Source organism: Lissotriton helveticus, chromosome 6, assembly GCF_964261635.1.
Source record: "Lissotriton helveticus chromosome 6, aLisHel1.1, whole genome shotgun sequence".
Taxonomy (NCBI): Eukaryota; Metazoa; Chordata; class Amphibia; order Caudata; family Salamandridae; genus Lissotriton; species Lissotriton helveticus.
The window spans coordinates 105,077,023-105,103,072 of record NC_136067.1 but is presented as its reverse complement, the minus strand read 5'-3'; the positions used below and the strand labels follow the sequence as shown (position 1 = coordinate 105,103,072).

At 50.4% G+C, this 26,050-nt stretch overlaps 1 protein-coding gene and 1 pseudogene across 2 annotated transcripts in view; one reads left to right on the top strand and one right to left on the bottom strand.

The window, feature by feature from the left end:
- DLK2 (delta like non-canonical Notch ligand 2) overlaps positions 1–26,050 on the top strand; it is a 217,385-nt gene that overhangs the window by 74,221 nt on the left and 117,114 nt on the right. The window lies entirely within an intron of this gene.
- On the bottom strand, positions 7,798–8,517 carry LOC144761240 (uncharacterized; annotated as a pseudogene).

The window sequence follows — 26,050 nt, the reverse complement described above, 5'->3', positions numbered from 1 at the left end:
CCCACTCCACTCTGTGGTTGAATACAAGGTCTCTCCTGCCCACTCCACTCTGTGGTTGAATGCAAGGTCTCTCCTGCCCACTCCCCTCTGTGGTTGAATGCAAGGTCTCTCCTGCCCACTCCCCTCTGTGGTTGAATGCATGGTTTCTCCTGCCTACTCCCCTCTGTGGTTGAATGCAAGGTCTCTCCTGCCCACTCCCCTCTGTGGTTGAGTGCATGGTTTCTCCTGCCTACTCCCCTCTGTGGTTGAATGCACGGTCTCTCCTGCCCACTCCCCTCTGTGGTTGAATGCGTGGACCCTCCTGCCTACTCCCCTCAGTGTATGAATGCATGGTCTCTCCTGACCACCCCCTCTGTGTATGAATGCAAGGTCTCTCCTGACCACCCCCTCTGTGGTTGAATGCATGGTCTCTCCTGCCCACTCCACTCTGTGGTTGAATTCATGGTCTCTCCTGCCCACTCCACTCTGTGGTTAAATGCAAGGTCTCTCCTGCCCTCTCCCCTCTGTGGTAGAATGCAAGGTCTCTCCTGCCCACTCCCCTCTGTGGTTAAATGCATGGTCTCTTCTGCCCACTCCCCTCTATGGTTAAATACATGGTCTCTCCTGCCCACTCCCCTCTGTGGTTAAGTGCATGGTCTCATCTGCCCACTCCCCTCTATGGTTAAATGCATGGTCTCTCCTGCCCACTCCCCTCTGTGGTTAAATGCATGGTCTCTCCTGCCCTCTCCCCTCTGTGGTTGAATGCATGGTCTCTCCTGCCCACTCCCCTCTGTGGTTAAATGCATGGTTTCTCCCGCCCACTCCACTCTGTGGTTAAGTGCATGGTCTCTCCTGCCCACTCCCCTCTGTGGTTGAATGCATGGTCTCTCCTGCCCACTCCACTCTGTGGTTAAGTGCATGGTCTCTTCTGCCCACTCCCCTCTATGGTTAAATACATGGTCTCTCCTGCCCACTCCCCTCTGTGGTTGAATGCATGGTCTTTCCTGCCCACTCCCCTCTGTGGTTGAATGCATGGTCTTTCCTGCCCACTCCCCTCTGTGGTTGAATGCATGGTCTCTCCTGCCCACTCCACTCTATGGTTAAGTGCATGGTCTCTCCTGCCCACTCCACTCTATGGTTAAATGCATGGTCTCTCCTGCCCTCTCCCCTCTGTGGTTAAATACATGGTCTCTCCTGCCCACTCCACTCTGTGGTTAAATGCATGGTTTCTCCCGCCCACTCCACTCTGTGGTTAAGTGCATGGTCTCTCCTGCCCACTCCCCTCTGTGGTTGAATGCATGGTCTCTCCTGCCCACTCCACTCTGTGGTTAAGTGCATGGTCTCTTCTGCCCACTCCCCTCTATGGTTAAATACATGGTCTCTCCTGCCCACTCCCCTCTGTGGTTGAATGCATGGTCTTTCCTGCCCACTCCCCTCTGTGGTTGAATGCATGGTCTTTCCTGCCCACTCCCCTCTGTGGTTGAATGCATGGTCTCTCCTGCCCACTCCACTCTATGGTTAAGTGCATGGTCTCTCCTGCCCACTCCACTCTATGGTTAAATGCATGGTCTATCCTGCCCTCTCCCCTCTGTGGTTAAATACATGGTCTCTCCTGCCCACTCCACTCTATGGTTAAGTGCATGGTCTCTCCTGCCCACTCCACTCTATGGTTAAATGCATGGTCTCTCCTGCCCTCTCCCCTCTGTGGTTAAATACATGGTCTCTCCTGCCCACTCCACTCTATGGTTAAGTGCATGGTCTCTCCTGCCCACTCCACTCTATGGTTAAATACATGGTCTCTCCTGCCCACTCCCCTCTGTGGTTGAATGCATGGTCTCTCCTGCCCTCTCCCCTCTGTGGTTAAATACATGGTCTCTCCTGCCCACTCCCCTCTGTGGTTGAATGCATGGTCTCTCCTGCCCTCTCCCCTCTGTGGTTAAATACATGGTCTCTCCTGCCCACTCCCCTCTGTGGTTAAATGCATGGTTTCTCCTGCCCACTCCACTCTATGGTTAAGTGCGTGGTCTCTCCTGCCCACTCCCCTCTGTGGTTGAATGCAAGGTCTCTCCTGCCCACTCCCCTCTGTGGTTAAATGCATGGTTTCTCCTGCCCACTCCCCTCTATGGTTAAGTGCATGGTCTCTTCTGCCCACTCCCCTCTATGGTTAAATACATGGTCTCGCCCTCTCCGATTATAAAACCCTTGCGGACAGATTTATCAATATTTGACTCAGCGCAACGCAGCAAGATAACTTGCTACACTGTGCTGCGCTGAGTCAAATGGAGAAGGCAGAAATTTTCAAATTTACTAATGTGTGGTGCATTCCTGCTCTGTCACTGCTCTGGCGAACTAGGTACTGCCTGGTGCCAACACAGGAAACTTGCAGCATGGTGCGAGGGTACCTGCCAGTGGAGAAACACTAGCCCCTGCAGCCGCCACAGTGCGGGTGGGGGCCCCGAGCTCCAGGGGCCATTCTCTGGCACTGTACATGGGTAGCCGGCCCGTGCCCTACGAGCTTGTGACTGGGTTCGGAGCATGGGGGACCCCCCTCTATGTACTTTGCATGGGGGCCTCAAGTTGTGTTAGACACAACTAAGGACAGGGGAACCCTACTCACAAGGAACCAGGGTACTAGTTATATATAGGAAAACAGAGGTTCCAGTGGATAATAGGAAAAATGATTTAAGCAATATATATGCACAATCGCAATAGGCTTGTGAAGGACCTAATAATATCAGAGAACAAAATAAACTTTCTACACAGTTTGCTCTATAATGTTTATATAAACACACAGTAAATAGTATAAACACTTTCTTAGATTCAAAAAGCGCAATACTTTGTGCATTGTGTCCCCAAGTGAAAATGGAACCAAAAAGTGACTATATACAGTGAACAGTTTACAAAAGGTTTCCATAAATTGCAAGAAATGGCCATTCAAATATACATTTTTCCACAGCCTAGATATACAGTGACACTAGCTGTATGATGGTCCGTTCTATGAACTTGTTGACGGCGTTTCGACCCTCCTGTGAATGTGGGGTCTCTTCAGGACTCCTAATGTAGGGACATCTGGATAGTGAAAGGGCGCAGCCTTTGTGAACGTGATGTGCCTAGACCAAACTGTGTAGAAAGTTAATTTTGTTCTCTGATATTATTAGGTCCTTCACAGGCCTATTGCGATTGTGCATATATATTGCTTAAATCAAGTTGTGTTAGGCCACTGGTGCCTGTGTTGCAGGCAGGATTGTTCTTGAGAAGGAAGGGACACCTTTATGCACCAAAACAATCTTTAGAGGAGTTTTTCTCTTTCTAAGTGTGCTGCATAGTGCAACACACTTGGAAAGTAAAAAACCGAGGCTAAATAAAGATCTTTCTCCTCGTTGGGCCTCATTCGGGAAGGCGTACAATTTTGCCACATTCCCAGGTTTACCAGTCTTGGTAAATCTGGGAATGTGACAAAATTCATGGGTGGATGCATGGGAACCCTCACTCTACACCCTTGAAATGCCTTCACGGGCAGAGTAACACAAGACATAGACTTACTCTGCCTTGTGTTACTCCAAATTTACCAGGCAACACAGGGCAACGCAAGGTGGTTTTGCGTGGCTTGGTAAATCTGACATAAGGATTGCGTTGCCTTGTGTTACGCTGCGTGACGCAAGAGCAACAGAATCCTTTGAAAATGTAATCCTTAGTCTCCAAGCCCCATTCACTCCACCATTGAAATGCTGGTCTGTTTTGTCCAATCCTCGCCTAGAGAAGTGTGGCTCAATGGTTAGAGCGGCAGACCCTGATGCAGAGGTCTAGCCCGGGACCAGGGTTCAATTCCCCGCCTCGGTGGGTCTTGGGCTCAAAAATTCCCCGGACCTGATAATTCTCGCCTCGGTGCCTATTCCAATCATGGAGTCCCACTCTGCAACTCTGGGCAATAGCTTGCTTAATCTCCACAACGGCCCCCACAACGCTAAGGATGCCTGGCCTCCACCTTGGGGGTGCCCAGGAGTGGACACCTCACAGGGAAAGCCAGGATGGGTTCCACAGCGGTATTCGTACAAGCGCCTTGAGACCCTTGCGGGTGAGTAGTGCGCTATACAAGTATCAATTTACATTTACTCTCCAGCCCACTCCCCTCCTGTCATAAAAGGGATGGTGTCTCCTGCTCACCCACCTCCCGTCATGCAATGCCTGGTCTCTCCCCTCCTGTCATAAAAGGGATGGTGTCTCCTGCTCACCCACCTCCCATCATGCAATGCCTGGTCTCTCTTGCTTACTTCCCTCCAATCGTAAAGTACTCCAACCCTCGTCTTTAGTGCAGTGTCTGGTTTGCTCTCCCTAGCTCAAGGACACAGAGTTTACACCCAGGCGCTGCCAGCTCGCCAGGCGCCTAGAGGCCCTTCTCTCTGTAGTAGGCACTGCATGCCCGCGTCACGTGGCTCACCATGACCGTGTGTAATGTAAGGCCTGCTGATGAAGCCGCGCATGCGTGCACTGCGCGTGGCTGGTGGTGTATGAAGAACGCAGCATGTGCAATATTTACACTTCCTCACATTAAAGGCTTGGGTTACATTTGTAGGTGCCTCGTTCGAGTACACTACAGGCGAGGACACGCTCTGCAGCTGTTCGCAGCACAGGCCCGCCCTCCTCCCCCATCGGGTGTTAGGAAGCGTTTCTGAGCGGAGTCAGACAGGGGGTGGGGTGGGGGGCTGGCCCTGCCCTGGCCCCACAAAGCTGGGCACAGAGGCCTCGCCACCTGCACCCAACCAGGGCTGTCGGTGCTTCCTGCTTCTCCAAGCCACTGTGTGCTGCGGCCTGTGCCCGAGACTGCAACTCCCAGGATGCCCCGTGGCGTTGAATGACAGTCCTGTCTGTTGTGAGAGGGGGAGGTTGTCATCGCTGTCTGAAGGGGACCGGCCTTTGGCCTGCAGCTGGTTAATGCTGGTGTCTGCCCTCTGATATTAGACAGGGCTGTCATTATTACACATATATAATATGTGATGCACTTCACATGAGTGTGGTAATGAGCTACCGTGAGCAGTCTAGAGAGGGGCAGCTCTGCCCTGCAGGTGCGGACTCGCCTCTAGCACAGATGTGTATACGTCTTTCCTTTTACAGATGTTCCGGCTTCTTTAGAAGTCTACAGATGTGCAGACGTTTTCGTGCTACAGATATGCAAACTTCTTTCTTTCGTCAGATGTGCAGACATCTTTCTCTCTCTTACATAAGCGCCGACCGCTCTCCCCTACAGACATGCAGACAGACGTCCTTCCACAGAAGTGCACTTTTTTCATCCTACCTTCGTGCAGAGCCGTTTTCCGATGTACAGATGTGCAGCTCGACCTCTCTCATGTAGATGCCACATATGCCTTTTCTTAGTGAGCTGAGGCGTCTTTCCTCCTAGGAGGTAGGATGGCTCACCGGTTTAACGCTCACCGCTGACGTCTGCTGTGGCCTGCAGTTAGCAACTCGGCCTTCCATCCTTGCGAGGGCGTTGAGCCGAGCTCAGTCGCCTTGTCTAATAGTATTAACAGTTGTGTGCAGCACAGACGTGCGACATGAACGGCCATATTTCAAATAAATCGCGTTATTCCAGGTGTGCATAGTTCTCTGCTCCCTCCCCTGCAGATACACACATCTGCCCGCAGATGCGCACCCTCTTCCCTGATAGACGTGTGCACTCCCCTCCGTATACCACGGATTGTGCATCTCTCCCTGCAGAAGTGCATACCGCTGTCTCCCCTACAGCTCGGTGCACGACTCTCACCTACAGATGTGCAAACATCTGCCCCAGTTACCTTCTTACCGACCTCTCACACCTACAAACGCCCACACTTCTCCCCCTAAACACAGGGCACACATCTCCACTATATATATGTAGACTTCTGATTGGCTGGATAGGTGTCATCCTTCAGCATGCTACAGAATGTTCTCTCCTCCACAGATGTGCAGACGCCCACCTCCCTCCTGACAGACTCTTATCTGGTCAGACATCTCCCTTCTCTGCAGATGTGAAGACCCCCTGTTGGGGCAAACCTTTCCACAGCTGGGGATTTAGGGTGATTCGCTGGAGGTCCTTGTATTCTTCATGCCACGTGACTCCCAATCTAAGTCTCGCGTGCACCAATCCTTAAGGTCCCCTACAGAACCCTTGCCCACTGCTTTGAAAATAAGGTGCCTGGCAGCCCTCTCTGCGCTGGAACCAAGCCTGGCGCTGGCAGTGCCCGCTCCTATGGCCTGTCACCTGCTGCCGGGATGTGCTGCCCAGGAGGGGATCCTTAGGTCCCCAAAGCTGCCTGTACCGTCTGGCCGTGGGGATGTGAGGCCCTGCTAGACTGGCACAGCCTGCCCTTCAGGTATGAGACTGGCACATCCTGTCCTTGAGCAAGGAGTACCCCGAGCAAAATAATATTGTAGCATTTGGGCTATGTTTTAGGACCTTTCGTGTTTTCTGGCACCCTCTTGTGGCCATGTGAGACAGTGTGTCAACAATAACTTAAAGGCGGGACTGACGCTACCCTGGGGATGTAAATGACTGACAACGGAGCCAGCCTGCCTCGAGAGATGCATTCGTTGTTGTATTCTGTGCTGCATCGTGTCAAGGAGATGTTAGTGTGATTCTGCACAAGTGGCTCCTCCTGCTGCGCATTAACCATTTATTTAGTTTATAGATTGCAGCTAAGTTCAGGGCCTAGCTTGGGGTGGGGGAGTTTGGGGAGTAAATAAATGCATTCTCTAGAAAATAGCTGTGTACAGATGCTTTCAGTCTAGTATGGTGAGGATCAGTGCTTAATTTGGACAAAAATAAGTGCCAGGGTTCTCATCAGGAGGCCACTTGCAGCTTGCACCACACATTGCACCCGCCATGCTGCCAATGATGGCAGCAACACAACTATGTTGCCAGACAAAAAAAAGCAGACACAACTTCTGTTGGCAATATAGTATAGAGTTTATAAAAAGCACGCAGAAGGTCAGTCAGCTCCCGTGGAACTGGCATCTGAACTTCAACTTCAAGGTGGCGGACAGTTTCTCTTTTACCTTTGTAACTGCAAATATATCATTCATTTGCATATTAAATTGGAGTTTGCTCTAGCACAACAGTATTTTTTATATCAAAAGGTAATTTTTTTTGCAAAAACATCTAACCACACGTTTATGGAATGCGACTCGTGCATGTGTTATTGTTACATTCATACCACTGCGGTGCTACTCGTTTCTTGGCTTGTCTTGTGCTTTGAAGCCTAGAAATACTCTACTCCATACACGTCTACTGCTCTGCAAAGCCTACCCTCCCACTTATCCTGTGCCTCTGTGATGCTCAGGGCCAGCTTTAGCGCTGGTGACTCCCTGTGCAACAACCATTTTTGCGCCCACGACCACCTCCTCGGATTCTCTTACACCACTGGGCTATCGTGCACCTCATCTTTCCAATAATAAGTTATTGCTAAACACAGTGCACCCTCATCCCCCATGTCAGCGCCCCATCCACAGGTCAGGTCAGCACCCAGTGCGGCCGCACCAGTCGCATTGCCCTAAAGCCGGCCCTGGTGATGCTATAGCTCCATAGTTTCTCAGAGATGTGTTTTTGCAATGCGGGCCAGTGACTTTGCATTTTCTGTGTCTGCTATGTCTAATTATTTTTTCCTGTTCTACAAAAGCTCGTGTCTACTTCCCCCCCAGGTCCTGGCTCCATTTGTGCTGCTTTTTTATTCTGCTATTGAAGACAGCTTAGTCTGTATTTTTCCTTTAACGCGTACATCTGTACACGTCTTTCTGCTGATGCTTGCATTGACATGAGCAGGCCTTCTTCACTTTCTACATTCATTACACATTCTCCCCTTTAGTTGAAATTTTAACTATTTCCTCACCTTTCTTTTTGCTTGGAGTCACTAATGTGTATTCATTCTCCTCAACATCCTTCACCTTTCTAATAATGAACATCCCTCCCAAATTCTGCCCAACTCTTTTGCAACATTATATAACTATCTGGAAGACACAAAACATCAATAGCAATAGTACAAGAGCAGGTAACAAGGCCTTAAATAGTCCTGACATCCAGGATGGTATCCAAGTGAACCACCTTGAAAACCTTTTGTCAGGGGCACCCCCCTTGACCACCATCTTCTTTTGCAAGGTATGCAAAGTTTGTATGGACTCTATTGGAGTTCCATTATCTGCATTACTGGCTGTAATATACGTGCAGTAAGCAGTTTGAATCTTGGAACATACCACCCTCATGAAAGCCATTAAGACTAACACATATCAATGCTGCTTAATCATTACTCTCATAGCTCGCAACTCTTCTTTAACCATGTTGAAGCCACCCCCAGTGGCGTTGATGGCTTTCATCAATTCCCAGCGAGTAATCTGAAGCCAACGTGCAGTCGCTTTTGCTTGAACGAATGGAAGGATGCTGCCAAAGAAGATTTGTGCATCATTCAACAGCCTGTGATCTTGTGTGACATCGTCCCAGGCTGTAGTACCGAAATACTTTACAGCTCTCTTCCTTCAATAATGGTGCAGCAAGGTCATTGGACGGCTCATGGAATGGTCATATAGATGAGAGATGTCCACTCCAGGAATCAGCATGGAGGGGGTGTGCACAGTGACCAAAGAACAGAGACCAAAGAACAGAGACCTCTCCAACCTGAAGGAAGTCACGTATACAACCACTCACCACAGTTCAAATAATAACCCATTAGGCTGGAGGTGCCCCACTATGTCAGCATTACATCTTGTAACATTGCAATTGATGTTGTATACCACCGGGACCGTTCCATTTGCCATGAAATACGAAGAGAAAAGAAAGGGTTTTCTACTTGCTTGAAGAGCTGTAGGTGTCTCTACCCAACTTAGTCTAGATATGTTCTCATCCCACACTACCTGACACTTCTCTCATGTGCTATTGTCAGTTTGGTTCCCCTCCCATAGAAATAGGGACCTGCACCCAAATGTAGCGCCATGGTGCCAATGACCACAAACGTACACTGATCGATTTACTCAGAAATATGGCCTTTCTTGGCAATCGTGAGGCTCGGGTGTGGCAGAGTGATTCTTGCAGAAAAGCATAGGTCGGGATATCCCTAAAAATCCCTGCTGCAATATTTTAGCTCTTCAAGTTTCATCCGTGTACCTCATAATCCTTATCTTGGCCATTGTATCTAACTTCACTACTAGCTCTTTGAGGTCTGTTAGGACGTTCATTACATCTGCTAACTTTTCTCATTTTGTGTAGTGTTTACTAGGAATGCTCCCTGTTTGACCCACAGTGGTTGCATCTGCGCTCACATTCTGAAAAGGAAAAGATGTAACAGAAACATGGTAATATTTGGAGGTATCTCCTTGGACGAGTGTAACCTATCTGAGTCCGTGTCATGTGGAATTAAAGAAGAAATAAAGCAAGGGGTCTCTTAGTAGCCTGCATGCCTATCTCCGTCATATTCTGATACCACATATTATCTAACAAACCAGCATGAATACTACTGAATATATTTTTCTTCTCGAGTACCTCTCTCTGCAAGCGTGTGATGTTTTTACATAGTCCGGGGGGACCTGTTTATAGCAGTACTGAGTTTGCCTGTATGTAAACCCGGTTAAATACTGACTATCTGGGCGCAGTGGAATACTGAAAAATGCATTTTTCAAATCAATTACTGAACAGTAGGTGGCGTTCTTAGGCATGTTTGTCAGTATGACTGATGGGTCTGTTACCACTGGAAATTCTGGGATTACTATATCACTCAGAGGGCTGAAATCTTGAATCATCCTCTGAGTTCCACCTTTAGCCTTTTTTATCAGATAAACCTGTGAATTGCAATGGTGATGTTCATTCATATATTACTCCCTGCTCTAGTAACGCCTATATTTTGTGGGAAAGATGCCTTCTTTTGCCTCTATGGATAAGGTACACTGAGGTATCCCGTGCAGTATTGCTTAGTTGTTTCAGTGTTATTTTCACATGCTGTGCCCTTTAATCAGTTCCACAGCATGTTGTTCCTTTTCTCACAGACTCTCTGGTGTCTTTTCCAAACCATTTCTCTCATTGTACTGTCTTGTACGTATTTTGGCACTATGCTGTATTGCAGATGTACTCTAATGGGAACATCCATTTGAAATTCCACTGTCTCGATTGATGGGCTATCATCAAAATGTCTTTATCTGATATGTCTATCAATTTGACCTCTGGATCTGTAAATACTACTGATGACCACATTGTTTGTCTCCTGTCAAATAGTTTCAATAATGCATAACGTGGCTTTATTTCAAGGGCCTTTATCTCCAACGCCATGTCAGGTTCTTCTGTAGGATCCACAGGTCTCTCGGGTCTGAACAATAGTTTATTTGGTATCAGCACTGCCTTCCCCAGTAGCACTGATGTTCGTGCTATCAAAACATATATGCCACACAAAAAGGCCTCTGTATCCACAGGATTTGCTCTGACCGTTGTGTGGACAAAATATCAAAAACACAAATATTGTGGGACAGAATATTGTGTCTAAAATAACTAGGACAAGAATATTGTGGAGGTAATTTCTTATGGGTAAGTAAAGTTTTACTATTTATAACTCCACATATTCATACTTTGACGATATATATATCTTCAAGGTATGTAGATCCGGAGTTAAGAATAGTAAATTTATACCTATCTATTTGCACTTATCTACTCGATATTCTTGTCCTCGATATTTTTGACACAATATTCTGTCCACATGATATTTGTGTGTTCGATATTCTATCAGTGAACCCTCTGACCCGCTGTCTCAAGTCCTCAAGAGGTATGAGTGGCAAGATCCTACCTGCTGTATTACCAGGTGTGTAACATACCATCGACCCATCTTCCAAAAAAGATATGGTCATATTCAGCTTACTCACGAGATCTCTTCCGAGAAGATTGACCGGTGCCTCTAGGGAATATAATAATGGTCCTTCAATCTGCATGACTTCTATTGTCATGGTCACTAATTCAGTAAAGGGAACCTTCCTGACAGCCCCAGAAAACCCTTGTGTATCCTTTGACTTGTGGGAAAGGGGTAGTTTTCGTTCCTTTATGCAAGATTTAGTGGCCCCAGTTTCAAATAAAAAAGTATTGATTAAAAAACTATAGGGACGACCTTCTATGTCTACTGTCACAGTGTGTTCCTCATCTGATCTGTGGGTTACTGATGGTACTGGACACATAATGGTTGTCTGTGGGCTCCCTCATTGTGTATAGCTATTGGTTGGAGCCCCTCTGGACATTTGGGATTGTGCAGAAAAGGGATTACCTCCTTGTACTGTTACTCCTCCCATCTGGACCTGTGTGGGTCTTCCTGTAGTATTTCTGACAACCCAGGGCATATTCTGTGGCGTTTGATCCTTTGTGCTGTCCACTGAACCTGAGTGACTTGTGGGGGTCCCTGTGTTACTTGCTGTTGGGGAGTCCATTGCATCTGTTGCAGTCTCATCTGCCTCTGCGGAACGATCCATCCCTATTTTTGCTCATCGTTCTTTTTCGCTCTCCATTCCCATGCAAATTGATCCATATTGCAACAATAATAACACTGTTGTCCTGCCCTATATCCTCCTTCTGTTCTTCCCTGTGCTGGCCCATGCTCCCTGGAAAACCTCTTTGTCTCTTTCCCATGTTACTTACTGGCTGCCCTCCTGCTGCCTGCACTTGCAATGGTGTTGTGATAACAATTTGTGGTCCTGCTACAAGTGCCCCTTCTGTACTTGGTTTTTTAAGTTTCTGTTGCACCAATTTAGCTGTGGCCCTCTCTGCCTGCTCTGTCCTTTCCTTGTCCTTTTCTTGTTTTCGCTTGAAATAATGTATTCTACGAGCTTGTATTTCTGCTCAGGGTTTAGCCTCTATTCCCACTACTCCATCTAGGTTTGCTTGTATATCCGTGGGCAGGCCCTGTTCCAATACATTTTAAAATAGTATTGCATTCACTCCAGTATTTTCCCAGATACATTCTACTTTCTGTACCCATTGTTCTTTCATTCTGACAATGAATTCTGTAATGTTCTCAGTCAGTATTATGCTTTCTACCATAAGTCTGGTATGTCCTCTGCAGCGCATCTCAGACATACTGATAGATATTGCTGAAGGATGACCCGTCAAACTATGTATTTATCAATGTTGTTTCAGGGAATCTTGCCCTGATAAAAAGGGTATTTACTTCGTCTCCCACCAGAGAACTTAACAAGCTTTTAACATCGCCCAAGGCGAGGTTCAATCCAGCAGTGTCTTTCTCAAAGCATTCTATCCATTTTCTCTCACCCTCAGACGGCGAGGGTTGTGCCCTCTTTAAATTCTCTTTTTCCATTTGTGGCCATGGTACGTATGTGGGCAGTTGTTCACCCTTGAAAATGATGAGTAACTGAGTTATTGGTCGAGGATTTACTTGTTTTTTTTGCCTAACCTTGGATCTGGTCAATTACTTCGGATCACTTCAGATGATTTTTCTCTGTCATACTCCTCCCAAACTGCGAGGCACTCTTGCATATAGGGGTTGCAGTCTTAGTTGCCCTGTTCCTGCCGTATACAATCTTTGGCAATTGCTAAATCGACACGATTGATAGACGAACGGGGAGCACTAGTCTCCCGTGCATGCGCATTCCTTCACTGCGCTTTCACTTCCGAAACTGGTACATTTGTTAATCCAGTGATGTGGAGTGCTTGGTATGAATGCATGTATGTAAGTTGAATTACTGTGATATGCCTGACTGAGTGTTGATGTGTTTATATCTTATCTCTATTGAGCTGTGTCCAAGTAGTTTTTGTATATGAATATTGTGATTAAAATGATCTATTTGTCATATTTCCCAATTTATCTTGAATAAATAGCTATTAATTAGCCTAACCTCTGAGAGATCTTGTATCTCAGGATAACTCCATGTGCATCCTCTGGCTAAAATACTTGAAAAACTGTTTTGCAAAGCTGGGGCGTTCAGATCTGTTTACTCGCCCCGGTGGGATTGTAAAGGGGGATGTAACAGCAATTAAAACTGCTTTTTGTAAGTATCAGTTGGCCGATAGAGAGAGTGTGGAACTGTTAAAGCCAAGTGTTAGGAAATATGCTATGTTAAAGACACGTGTTAGCATAGAGCCCTACCTGGCAGGATCATTCAGTTCGCATGAAAAATTTCTGTTGTCGAGGTTTAGATTTAACATCTTTCATCACCTTTTAATTAGACTCAAGTCGGATACTTTTAGCAAATGTGCAGCTCCCTGTGGCTGCGACGGGAAGTCTCCACAGGATATGCTGCATTTTATGTTTTTATGTAGGTTTTATGAATATCCCCGCCGACGTTATCTTGTTGCCCTACTAAGAAAACTTGGTTTTAATCATATGTTGTAGAGAGCATCCGTGGGTTTTTGAAACTTGAATCTGACAAAAACTGGACATTATACTGAATTTGCTGACTTAAGATTTTTACATTTTTAGGCCCCCTGAGGAAGAGTCCATCTAGGACTCGAAATGCATCGGGCTACATCAACTTTAAAGTTGCAAAGAAAAGATTGTATTTTGCTGATACAGTGAAATTATGAACTGTTGTTTTGTGAATATATGTTAGAATTTTTTGTAAAAGAATTGATGATTAAATATCACACTTTCAAAGGAGAAAGGTGAATGTGGTTATGTTGAAAAAAATTTTTGTGAAAGAATTAAAATGAAATTGAAAATGATGATTTAACTAGTGTGACTCACTAGTAGCAACAGTGCGCAGAGGTTGAGTGGTTGATCCACTCAAGTTAGGTTGGTAGATAATTAGGCACGGGAGTAGGACAAACGTGCCACCGCTGCAGCACGCATGTGAAAAATAAGAGGAACAAATTATATATTGTAAAAGAAAGGAGTGCCTTCCTTCCATTATATTCATTTAATCAAATCAGACCAGCTCTTATTTACCTACAGCTTCTGCATCAGGACAGTGTTCTGCAAATAATATCGTTTTTAAAATTAACCGTTAGAATGAGAACCTGTTTGGATTAATGACCCTATATACTTTTTCTGTCTAACTGCCAAATTCATTGGACTTCTTTTTAAATTACGCTTTTTGCACTTCATTAAGCACTGTCTGCACTTTATAACTATCCTGTATGTATACTGATATTGGGACAAAGGAAATTTGTATTGCATAATGACTTTATATATGGCAATAATGTGTGTAATGCTTTTTAACTGTTGTATATATGTACACTTTTATGGTTTGAAATATATCTTTTGATTTGAGCTATTAATTAGCCTAACCCAGTTTGGAATAGTTTTTCTTCTCTGGTTGTCAATTGTTGCTTGAGATTTAATTATCAGTTTTTGCATATCTTTTGTTACATAGTGTGTGAGGGCTCAGCAGGTTGGCAAAGCCTGTCCTTGGGTTGGCTATTACTTGCATGTTGGCAGTGGCACACCTTGTCCAAGACATGGGCACAATAAGATAACCTCTTAAATGAAAAGATGTGATGCGGGGCTCCAAGCTCGCACCTTCTACCCTTACAGATGCCATTAGGGGCACCAATTAGGAACAATTTGCCCGAGTAAGCCTTAAAGGTTCCCCTGCAAACAGAGAATCCTCCCCTTGACCCGGGATGAAGGACTTAGGAAGTTTGCCATGGTGCCATAAGGTAAGGGCTAATGCAGGCTCATGTGTACGGCACCTGAGCCATGTGGGGTGGCATCTGGGCCTCCCATGGGCCATGTGGGGCGGCATCTGGGACTCCCAAGGGCCATGTGGGGCAGCCTCCCCTTAAGATGTGGGGCCATGCCATTGTCGCTGGGATGCACAGGGCCCCATGGAAGATAATTCACTGGTACATGTGAAGGACGACCACCGCTGAGCGCATCAGCCCTCGAGGAGATCTCCCTTGAAGATGTGACGCTCCACTGTCCCACTTAGAGATGTCAGTCTGCACCATTTCCCATCCTGGGGGAGTGCAGAAGGCCTGCAGGTGTGAGGGTCAGTCCTGCCCTCTGGATGCAGCAGTATTGGGGGAGGGGCTTCCCCTGACCTTGTCGAAAGGCTGGTGTAAGCTTCTGGGAGGTCTTACCACAAGGAAGGTCCATCCTCATTGCCCCGGTGCAGAAGGCCCCAGGAAGACAGATTCTTCTTGTAAATATGAGGGCCTAGCCCCCTTGGTGCATGACAGCCCCCCTCCCCCAAGGAACACAAAGGCCTATCTTCCACCCTAGTTGCATTAGGCCTCGTGCATGGAGATGTCAGGGCCCCCGCCAAGCTTTAGATGCAGAAGTCTCAGGGGTGTTCTTCCCAGAGATGTTTGGACCCTTTTCAATCCCCCCCCCTAGAATCGGCCTCTGGGAGGTGTCCTTAGAGTTGTGAGTTCATATCTCTGCCCCAGAGGTAAAGTATTATCCATTTTCTCTAGGTACACCCCTCACACTCTAAGGAACAGACGCTTGAGGTTTGTCCTGAGAAGTCAGGCATCTCACCTCCCCCTGGTACAGAAGTCCCTGGGGTCTCTGAAGATCTAGAGGCTACCTCCTCTTTGGGGTGCAGTAGGCCTCACTGGGGCTTTCGCCAGTGATGAAGGAGCTCTCTCCCTTCTCCTTCCGAAAGTGCGGAAGCTTCTGAGAAGTTACTCTGAAGATGTGAGAGTTAGTTCTCCCGTCCTTGGTGTACAGCACCCTCTTTGGGGTTTCTCTGGAATCTGAGAGTGCTCTTCCTTGGGGTTCAGTAGGCCTCAGGCGTGTTTCCTGTAGGTGAAAGAGTTCCCCTCCTCTCCCCTGTTAGTACATGACCTTCGGTGGCGTTTCTAACGAGATATGAGGTTGCTCACCTCGTTGGGGTTCAGTAGGCCTTAGATTGGCGTTTCTTAGAGGTTAAAGATCTCCCTACTCGCCTCTCGAGGTGCGGAAGCCTCTGTGAAGTTTCTCTGGGAGCCAGGGTTCAGTAGGTCTTAGAAAGCGGGGTTCCTGAAGGTAAACGTGGGTGGGGAGTTGTCTGGAGGTAAAATGGCGACCTCCTCACATCTGGAGGTGCAGAATCCTGTGTGACGTGTTTCTGGCGACGGTTCCAGTCCTCGGGGTTCAGTAGGTGTTGGAGAGGGATTCCTGGAGGTGAGAGTCACCTCCTCTCATCTGGAAGTGTGTGTAGGCCTCAGAGAGGGATTCCTGGAGGTGAGAGTCCCCTCCTCTTATCTGGAAGTGTGTGAAGGGTCTCTGGAGATGTGATGGTTCTAGTCCTCGGGGTTCAGTAGGCCTCAGAGAGGGATTCCTGGAGGTGAGAGTCCCCTCCTCTCATCTGGAAGTGTGTGAAGGGTCTCTGGAGATGTGATGGTTCCAGTCCTCGGGGTTCAACCTCAGAGAGGGGTTCCTGTAGGTGAAAGAGTCCCCTCCTCTCATCTGGACGTGTGTGATGGGTCTCTGGAGATGTGATGGTTCCAGTCCTCGGGGTTCAGTAGGCCTCAGAGAGGGGTTCCTATAGGTGAGAGTCCCCTCCTCTCATCTGGAAGTGTGTGAGGGTCGCTGGAGATGTGATGGTTCCAGTCCTTGGGGTTCAGTAGGCCTCAGAGAGGGATTCCTGGAGGTGAGAGTCCCCTCCTCTCATCTGGAAGTGTGTGAGGGTCGCTGGAGATGTGATGGTTCCAGTCCTCGGGGTTCAGTAGGCCTCAGAGAGGGATTCCTGGAGGTGAGAGTCCCCTCCTCTCATCTGGAAGTGTGTGAAGGGTCTCTGGAGATGTGATGGTTCCAGGCCTCGGGGTTCAACCTCAGAGAGGGGTTCCTGTAGGTGAGAGAGTCCCCTCCTCTCATCTGGAAGTGTGTGATGGGTCCAGTGGGCCTAAGAGAGGGATTCCTGGAGGTGAGAGTCACCTCCTCTCATCTGGAAGTGTGTGAAGGATCTCTGGAGATGTGATGGTTCCAGTCCTCGGGGTTCAGTAGGCCTCAGAGAGGGATTCCTGGAGGTGAGAGTCCCCTCCTCTCATCTGGAAGTGTGTGAAGGGTCTCTGGAGATGTGATGGTTCCAGTCCTCGAGGTTCAGTAGGCCTCAGAGAGGGGTTCCTGGAGGTGAAAGCGTCCCCTCCTATCAACTGGAAGTGTGTGAAGGGTCTCTGGAGATGTGATGGTTCCAGTCCTCGGGGTTCAGTAGGCCTCAGAGAGGGATTCCTGGAGGTGAGAGTCCCCTCCTCTCATCTGGAAGTGTGTGTGAGGGTCGCTGGTGATGTGATGGTTCCAGTCCGTCGGGTTCAGTAGGCATCAGAGAGGGATTCCTGGAGGTGAGAGTCCCCTCCTATCATCTGGAAGTGTGTGAAGGGTCTCTGGAGATGTGATGGTTCCAGTCCTCGGGGTTCACTAGGCCTCAGAGAGGGATTCCTGGAGGTGAGAGTCCCCTCCCGTTATCTGGAAGTGTTTGAAGGGTCTCTGGAAATGTGATGATTCCAGTCCTCGGGGTTCAGTAGGCCTCAGAGAGGGATTCCTGGAGGTGAGAGTCCCCTCCTCTCATCTGGAAGTGTGTGAGGGTAGCTGGAGATGTGATGGTTCCAGTCCTCGGGGTTCAACCTCAGAGAGGGGTTCCTGTAGGTGAAAGAGTCCCCTCCTCTCATCTGGACGTGTGTGATGGGTCTCTGGAGATGTGATGGTTCCAGTCCTCGGGGTTCAGTAGGCCTCAGAGAGGGGTTCCTATAGGTGAGAGTCCCCTCCTCTCATCTGGAAGTGTGTGAGGGTCGCTGGAGATGTGATGGTTCCAGTCCTTGGGGTTCAGTAGGCCTCAGAGAGGGATTCCTGGAGGTGAGAGTCCCCTCCTCTCATCTGGAAGTGTGTGAGGGTCGCTGGAGATGTGATGGTTCCAGTCCTCGGGGTTCAGTAGGCCTCAGAGAGGGATTCCTGGAGGTGAGAGTCCCCTCCTCTCATCTGGAAGTGTGTGAAGGGTCTCTGGAGATGTGATGGTTCCAGGCCTCGGGGTTCAACCTCAGAGAGGGGTTCCTGTAGGTGAGAGAGTCCCCTCCTCTCATCTGGAAGTGTGTGATGGGTCCAGTGGGCCTAAGAGAGGGATTCCTGGAGGTGAGAGTCACCTCCTCTCATCTGGAAGTGTGTGAAGGATCTCTGGAGATGTGATGGTTCCAGTCCTCGGGGTTCAGTAGGCCTCAGAGAGGGATTCCTGGAGGTGAGAGTCCCCTCCTCTCATCTGGAAGTGTGTGAAGGGTCTCTGGAGATGTGATGGTTCCAGTCCTCGAGGTTCAGTAGGCCTCAGAGAGGGGTTCCTGGAGGTGAAAGCGTCCCCTCCTATCAACTGGAAGTGTGTGAAGGGTCTCTGGAGATGTGATGGTTCCAGTCCTCGGGGTTCAGTAGGCCTCAGAGAGGGATTCCTGGAGGTGAGAGTCCCCTCCTCTCATCTGGAAGTGTGTGTGAGGGTCGCTGGTGATGTGATGGTTCCAGTCCGTCGGGTTCAGTAGGCATCAGAGAGGGATTCCTGGAGGTGAGAGTCCCCTCCTATCATCTGGAAGTGTGTGAAGGGTCTCTGGAGATGTGATGGTTCCAGTCCTCGGGGTTCACTAGGCCTCAGAGAGGGATTCCTGGAGGTGAGAGTCCCCTCCCGTTATCTGGAAGTGTTTGAAGGGTCTCTGGAAATGTGATGATTCCAGTCCTCGGGGTTCAGTAGGCCTCAGAGAGGGATTCCTGGAGGTGAGAGTCCCCTCCTCTCATCTGGAAGTGTGTGAGGGTAGCTGGAGATGTGATGGTTCCAGTCCTTGGGGTTCAGTAGGCATCAGAGAGGGATTCCTGGAGTTGAGAGTCCCCTCCTCTCATCTGAAAGTGTGTGAGGGTCTCGGGAGATGTGATGGTTCCAGTCCTCGGGGTTCAGTAGGCCTCAGAGAGGGATTCCTGGAGGTGAGAGTCCCCTCCTGTCATCTGGAAGTGTGTGAGGGTCTCTGGAGATGTGATGGTTCCAGTCCTCGGGGTTCAGTAGGCCTCAGAGAGGGATTCCTGGAGGTGAGAGTCCCCTCCTCTCATCTGAAAGTGTGTGAGGGTCTCGGGAGATGTGATGGTTCCAGTCCTCTGGGTTCAGTAGGCCTCAGAGAGGGATTCCTGGAGGTGAGAGTCCCCTCCCCTTATCTGGAAGTGTGTGAAGGGTCTCTGGAGATGTGATGGTTCCAGTCCTCGGGGTTCAGTAGGCCTCAGAGAGGGGTTCCTGGAGGTGAAAGAGTCCCCTCCTATCATCTGGAAGTGTGTGAAGGGTCTCTGGAGATGTGATGGTTCCAGTCCTCGGGGTTCAGTAGGCCTCAGAGAGGGATTCCTGGAGGTGAGAGTCCCCTTCCCTTATCTGGAAGTGTGTGAAGGGTCTCTGAAGATGTGATGTTCCAGTCCTCGGGGTTCAGTAGGCCTCAGAGAGGGATTCCTGGAGGTGAGATTCCCCTCCCCTTATCTGGAAGTGTGTGAGGGTAGCTGGAGATGTGATGGTTCCAGTCCTTGGGGTTCAGTAGGCCTCAGAGAGGGATTCCTGGAGGTGAGAGTCCCCTCCCCTTATCTGGAAGTGTGTGAAGGGTCTCTGGAGATGTGATGGTTCCAGTCCTCGGGGTTCAGTAGGCCTCAGAGAGGGGTTCCTGGAGGTCAAAGAGTCCCCTCCTATCATCTGGAAGTGTGTGAAGGGTCTCTGGAGATGTGATGGTTGCAGTCCTCGGGGTTCAGTAGGCCTCAGAGAGGGGTTCCTGGAGGTGAAAGAGTCCCCTCCTATCATCTGGAAGTGTGTGAAGGGTCTCTGGAGATGAGATGGTTCCAGTCCTCGGGGTTCAGTAGGCCTCAGAGAGGGGTTCCTGGAGGTGAAAGAGTCCCCTCCTATCGTCTGGAAGTGTGTGAAGGGTCTCTGGAGATGTGATGGTTCCAGTCCTCGGGGTTCAGTAGGCCTCAGAGAGGGATTCCTGGAGGTGAAAGAGTCCCCTCCTATCATCTGGAAGTGTGTGAAGGGTCTCTGGAGATGTGATGGTTCCAGTCTTCGGGGTTCAGTAGGCCACAGAGAGGGGTTCCTGAAGGTGAGAGTCCCCTCCCCTTATCCGGAAGTGTGTGAAGGGTCTCTGGAGATGTGATGGTTCCAGTCCTCGGGGTTCAGTAGGCCTCAGAGAGGGGTTCCTGGAGGTGAAAGAGTCCCCTCCTATCATCTGGAAGTGTGTGAAGGGTCTCTGGAGATGTGATGGTTCCAGTCCTCGGGGTTCAGTAGGCCTCGAAGATGGGTTCCTGGAGGTGAACGAGTCCCCTCCTATCATCTGGAAGTGTGTGAAGGGTCTCTGGATATGTGATGGTTCCAGTCCTCAGGGTTTAGTAGGCCTCAGAGAGGGATTCCTGGAGGGGAAAGAGTCCCCTCCTCTCATCTGGAAGTGTGTGAAGGGTCTCTGGAGATGTGATGGTTCCAGTCCTCGGGGTTCAGTAGGCCTCAGAGAGGGGTTCCTGGAGGTGAGAGTCCCCTCCTATCATCTGGAAGTGTGTGAAGGGTCTCTGGAGATGTGATGATTCCAGTCCTCGGGGCTAAGTAGGCCTCAGAGAGGGGTTGCTGGAGATGAGAGTCCCCTCCTCTCATCTGGAAGTGTGTGAAGGGTCTGTGGAGATGTGATGGTTCCAGTCTTCGGGGTTCAGTAGCCCACAGAGAGGGGTTCCTGAAGGTGAGAGTCCCCTCCCCTTATCTGGAAGTGTGTGAAGGGTCTCTGGAGATGTGATGGTTCCAGTCCTCGGGGTTCAGTAGGCCTCAGAGAGGGATTCCTGGAGGTGAGAGTCCCCTCCTCTCATCTGGAAGTGTGTGAAGGGTCTCTGGAGATGTGATGGTTCCAGTCCTCGGGGTTCAGTACGCCTCAGAGAGGGGTTCCTGGAGGTGAAAGCGTCCCCTCCTATCAACTGGAAGTGTGTGAAGGGTCCCTGGAGATGTGATGTTCCAGTCCTCGGGGTTCAGTAGGCCTCAGAGAGGGATTCCTGGAGGTGAGAGTCCCCTCCTCTCATCTGGAAGTGTGTGAAGGGTCTCTGGAGATGTGATGGTTCCAGTCCTCGGGGTTCAGTAGGCATCAGAGAGGGGTTCCTGAAGGTGAGAGTCCCCTCCTCTCATCTGGAAGTGTGTGAAGGGTCTCTGGAGATGTGATGGTTCCAGTCCTCGGGGTTCAGTAGGCCTCAGAGAGGGATTCCTGGAGGTGAGAGTCCCCTCCTCTCATCTGGAAGTGTGTGAAGGGTCTCTGGAGATGTGATGGTTCCAGTCCTCGGGGTTCAGTAGGCCTCAGAGAGGGATTCCTGGAGGTGAGAGTCCCCTCCTCTCATCTGGAAGTGTGTGAAGGGTCCCTGGAGATGTGATGGTTCCAGTCCTCGGGGTTCAGTAGGCCTCAGAGAGGGATTCCTGGAGGTGAGAGTCCCCTCCTCTCATCTGGAAGTGTGTGAAGGGTCTCTGGAGATGTGATGGTTCCAGTCCTCGGGGTTCAGTACGCCTCAGAGAGGGGTTCCTGGAGGTGAAAGCGTCCCCTCCTATCAACTGGAAGTGTGTGAAGGGTCCCTGGAGATGTGATGGTTCCAGTCCTCGGGGTTCAGTAGGCCTCAGAGAGGGATTCCTGGAGGTGAGAGTCCCCTCCTCTCATCTGGAAGTGTGTGAAGGGTCTCTGGAGATGTGATGGTTCCAGTCCTCGGGGTTCAGTAGGCATCAGAGAGGGGTTCCTGAAGGTGAGAGTCCCCTCCTCTCATCTGGAAGTGTGTGAAGGGTCTCTGGAGATGTGATGGTTCCAGTCCTCGGGGTTCAGTAGGCCTCAGAGAGGGATTCCTGGAGGTGAGAGTCCCCTCCTCTCATCTGGAAGTGTGTGAAGGGTCCCTGGAGATGTGATGGTTCCAGTCCTCGGGGTTCAGTAGGCCTCAGAGAGGGATTCCTGGAGGTGAGAGTCCCCTCCTCTCATCGGGAAGTGTGTGAAGGGTCCCTGGAGATGTGATGGTTCCAGTCCTCGGGGTTCAGTAGGCCTCAGAGAGGGATTCCTGGAGGTGAGAGTCCCCTCCTCTCATCTGGAAGTGTGTGAAGGGTCTCTGGAGATGTGATGGTTCCAGTCCTCGGGGTTCACTAGGCCTCAGAGAGGGATTCCTGGAGGTGAGAGTCCCCTCCTCTCATTTGGAAGTGTGTGAAGGGTCTCTGGAGATGTGATGGTTCCAGTCCTCGGGGTTCAGTAGGCCTCAGAGAGGGATTCCTGGAGGTGAGAGTCCCCTCCTCTCATCTGGAAGTGTGTGAAGGGTCTCTGGAGATGTGATGGTTCCAGTCTTCGGGGTTCAGTAGGCCACAGAGAGGGGTTCCTGAAGGTGGGAGTCCCCTCCCCTTATCTGGAAGTGTGTGAAGGGTCTCTGGAGATGTGATGGTTCCAGTCCTCGGGGTTCAGTAGACCTCAGAGAGGGGTTCCTGGAGGTCAAAGAGTCCCCTCCTATCATCTGGAAGTGTGTGAAGGGTTTCTGGAGATGTGATGGTTGCAGTCCTCGGGGTTCAGTAGGCCTCAGAGAGGGGTTCCTGGAGGTGAAAGAGTCCCCTCCTATCATCTGGAAGTGTGTGAAGGGTCTCTGGAGATGTGATGGTTCCAGTCCTCGGGGTTCAGTAGACCTCAGAGAGGGGTTCCTGGAGGTGAAAGAGTCCCCTCCTATCGTCTGGAAGTGTGTGAAGGGTCTCTGGAGATGTGATGGTTCCAGTCCTCGGGGTTCAGTAGGCCTCAGAGAGGGGTTCCTAGTGGTCAAATAGTCCCCTCATCTGATCTGGAAGTGTGTGAAGGGTCTCTGGAGATGTGATGGTTCCAGTCCTCGGGGTTCAGTAGGCCTCAGAGAGGGGTTCCTGGAGGTGAGAGTCCCCTCCTATCATCTGGAAGTGTGTGAAGGGTCTCTGGAGATGTGATGGTTCCAGTCCTCGGGGTTCAGTAGGCCTCAGAGAGGGATTCCTGGAGGTGAGAGTCCCCTTCTCTCATCTGGAAGTGTGTGAAGGGTCTCTGGAGATGTGATAGTTCCAGTCCTCGGGGTTCACTAGGCCTCAGAGAGGGATTCCTGGAGGTGAGAGTCCCCTCCTCTCATCTGGAAGTGTGTGAAGGGTCTTCCAGTCCTCGGGGTTCAGTAGGCCTCAGAGAGGGATTCCTGGAGGTGAGAGTCCCCTCCTCTCATCTGGAAGTGTGTGAAGGGTCTCTGGAGATGTGATGGTTCCAGTCCTCGGGGTTCAGTAGGCATCAGAGAGGGGTTCCTGAAGGTGAGAGTCCCCTCCTCTCATCTGGAAGTGTGTGAAGGGTCTCTGGAGATGTGATGGTTCCAGTCCTTGGGGTTCAGTAGGCATCAGAGAGGGGTTCCTGAAGGTGAGAGTCCCCTCCTATCATCTGGAAGTGTGTGAAGGGTCTCTGGAGATGTGATGGTTCCAGTCCTCGGGGTTCAGTAGGCCTCAGAGAGGGATTCCTGGAGGTGAGAGTCCCCTCCTCTCATCTGGAAGTGTGTGAAGGGTCTCTGGAGATGTGATGGTTCCAGTCCTCGGGATTCAGTAGGCCTCAGAGAGGGATTCCTGGAGGTGAGAGTCCCCTCCTCTCATCTGAAAGTGTGTGAAGGGTCCCTGGAGATGTGATGGTTCCAGTCCTCGGGGTTCAGTAGGCCTCAGAGAGGGATTCCTGGAGGTGAGAGTCCCCTCCTCTCATCTGGAAGTGTGTGAAGGGTCTCTGGAGATGTGATGGTTCCAGTCCTCGGGGTTCAGTAGGCATCAGAGAGGGGTTCCTGAAGGTGAGAGTCCCCTCCTCTCATCTGGAAGTGTGTGAAGGGTCTCTGGAGATGTGATGGTTCCAGTCCTCGGGGTTCAGTAGGCCTCAGAGAGGGATTCCTGGAGGTGAGAGTCCCCTCCTCTCATCTGGAAGTGTGTGAAGGGTCTCTGGAGATGTGATGGTTCCAGTCCTCGGGGTTCAGTAGGCCTCAGAGAGGGATTCCTGGAGGTGAGAGTCCCCTCCTCTCATCTGGAAGTGTGTGAAGGGTCCCTGGAGATGTGATGGTTCCAGTCCTCGGGGTTCAGTAGGCCTCAGAGAGGGATTCCTGGAGGTGAGAGTCCCCTCCTCTCATCTGGAAGTGTGTGAAGGGTCTCTGGAGATGTGATGGTTCCAGTCCTCGGGGTTCAGTACGCCTCAGAGAGGGGTTCCTGGAGGTGAAAGCGTCCCCTCCTATCAACTGGAAGTGTGTGAAGGGTCCCTGGAGATGTGATGGTTCCAGTCCTCGGGGTTCAGTAGGCCTCAGAGAGGGATTCCTGGAGGTGAGAGTCCCCTCCTCTCATCTGGAAGTGTGTGAAGGGTCTCTGGAGATGTGATGGTTCCAGTCCTCGGGGTTCAGTAGGCATCAGAGAGGGGTTCCTGAAGGTGAGAGTCCCCTCCTCTCATCTGGAAGTGTGTGAAGGGTCTCTGGAGATGTGATGGTTCCAGTCCTCGGGGTTCAGTAGGCCTCAGAGAGGGATTCCTGGAGGTGAGAGTCCCCTCCTCTCATCTGGAAGTGTGTGAAGGGTCCCTGGAGATGTGATGGTTCCAGTCCTCGGGGTTCAGTAGGCCTCAGAGAGGGATTCCTGGAGGTGAGAGTCCCCTCCTCTCATCGGGAAGTGTGTGAAGGGTCCCTGGAGATGTGATGGTTCCAGTCCTCGGGGTTCAGTAGGCCTCAGAGAGGGATTCCTGGAGGTGAGAGTCCCCTCCTCTCATCTGGAAGTGTGTGAAGGGTCTCTGGAGATGTGATGGTTCCAGTCCTCGGGGTTCACTAGGCCTCAGAGAGGGATTCCTGGAGGTGAGAGTCCCCTCCTCTCATTTGGAAGTGTGTGAAGGGTCTCTGGAGTTGTGATGGTTCCAGTCCTCGGGGTTCAGTAGGCCTCAGAGAGGGATTCCTGGAGGTGAGAGTCCCCTCCTCTCATCTGGAAGTGTGTGAAGGGTCCCTGGAGATGTGATGGTTCCAGTCCTCGGGGTTCAGTAGGCCTCAGAGAGGGATTCCTGGAGGTGAGAGTCCCCTCCTCTCATCTGGAAGTGTGTGAAGGGTCTCTGGAGATGTGATGGTTCCAGTCTTCGGGGTTCAGTAGGCCACAGAGAGGGGTTCCTGAAGGTGGGAGTCCCCTCCCCTTATCTGGAAGTGTGTGAAGGGTCTCTGGAGATGTGATGGTTCCAGTCCTCGGGGTTCAGTAGACCTCAGAGAGGGGTTCCTGGAGGTCAAAGAGTCCCCTCCTATCATCTGGAAGTGTGTGAAGGGTTTCTGGAGATGTGATGGTTGCAGTCCTCGGGGTTCAGTAGGCCTCAGAGAGGGGTTCCTGGAGGTGAAAGAGTCCCCTCCTATCATCTGGAAGTGTGTGAAGGGTCTCTGGAGATGTGATGGTTCCAGTCCTCGGGGTTCAGTAGACCTCAGAGAGGGGTTCCTGGAGGTGAAAGAGTCCCCTCCTATCGTCTGGAAGTGTGTGAAGGGTCTCTGGAGATGTGATGGTTCCAGTCCTCGGGGTTCAGTAGGCCTCAGAGAGGGGTTCCTAGTGGTCAAATAGTCCCCTCATCTGATCTGGAAGTGTGTGAAGGGTCTCTGGAGATGTGATGGTTCCAGTCCTCGGGGTTCAGTAGGCCTCAGAGAGGGGTTCCTGGAGGTGAGAGTCCCCTCCTATCATCTGGAAGTGTGTGAAGGGTCTCTGGAGATGTGATGGTTCCAGTCCTCGGGGTTCAGTAGGCCTCAGAGAGGGATTCCTGGAGGTGAGAGTCCCCTTCTCTCATCTGGAAGTGTGTGATGGGTCTCTGGAGATGTGATGGTTCCAGTCCTCGGGGTTCAGTAGGCATCAGAGAGGGGTTCCTGAAGGTGAGAGTCCCCTCCTCTCATCTGAAAGTGTGTGAAGGGTCTCTGGAGATGTGATGGTTCCAGTCCTTGGGGTTCAGTAGGCATCAGAGAGGGGTTCCTGAAGGTGAGAGTCCCCTCCTATCATCTGGAAGTGTGTGAAGGGTCTCTGGAGATGTGATGGTTCCAGTCCTCGGGGTTCAGTAGGCCTCAGAGAGGGATTCCTGGAGGTGAGAGTCCCCTCCTCTCATCTGGAAGTGTGTGAAGGGTCTCTGGAGATGTGATGGTTCCAGTCCTCGGGTTCATTAGGCCTCAGAGAGGGATTCCTGGAGGTGAGAGTCCCCTCCTCTCATCTGGAA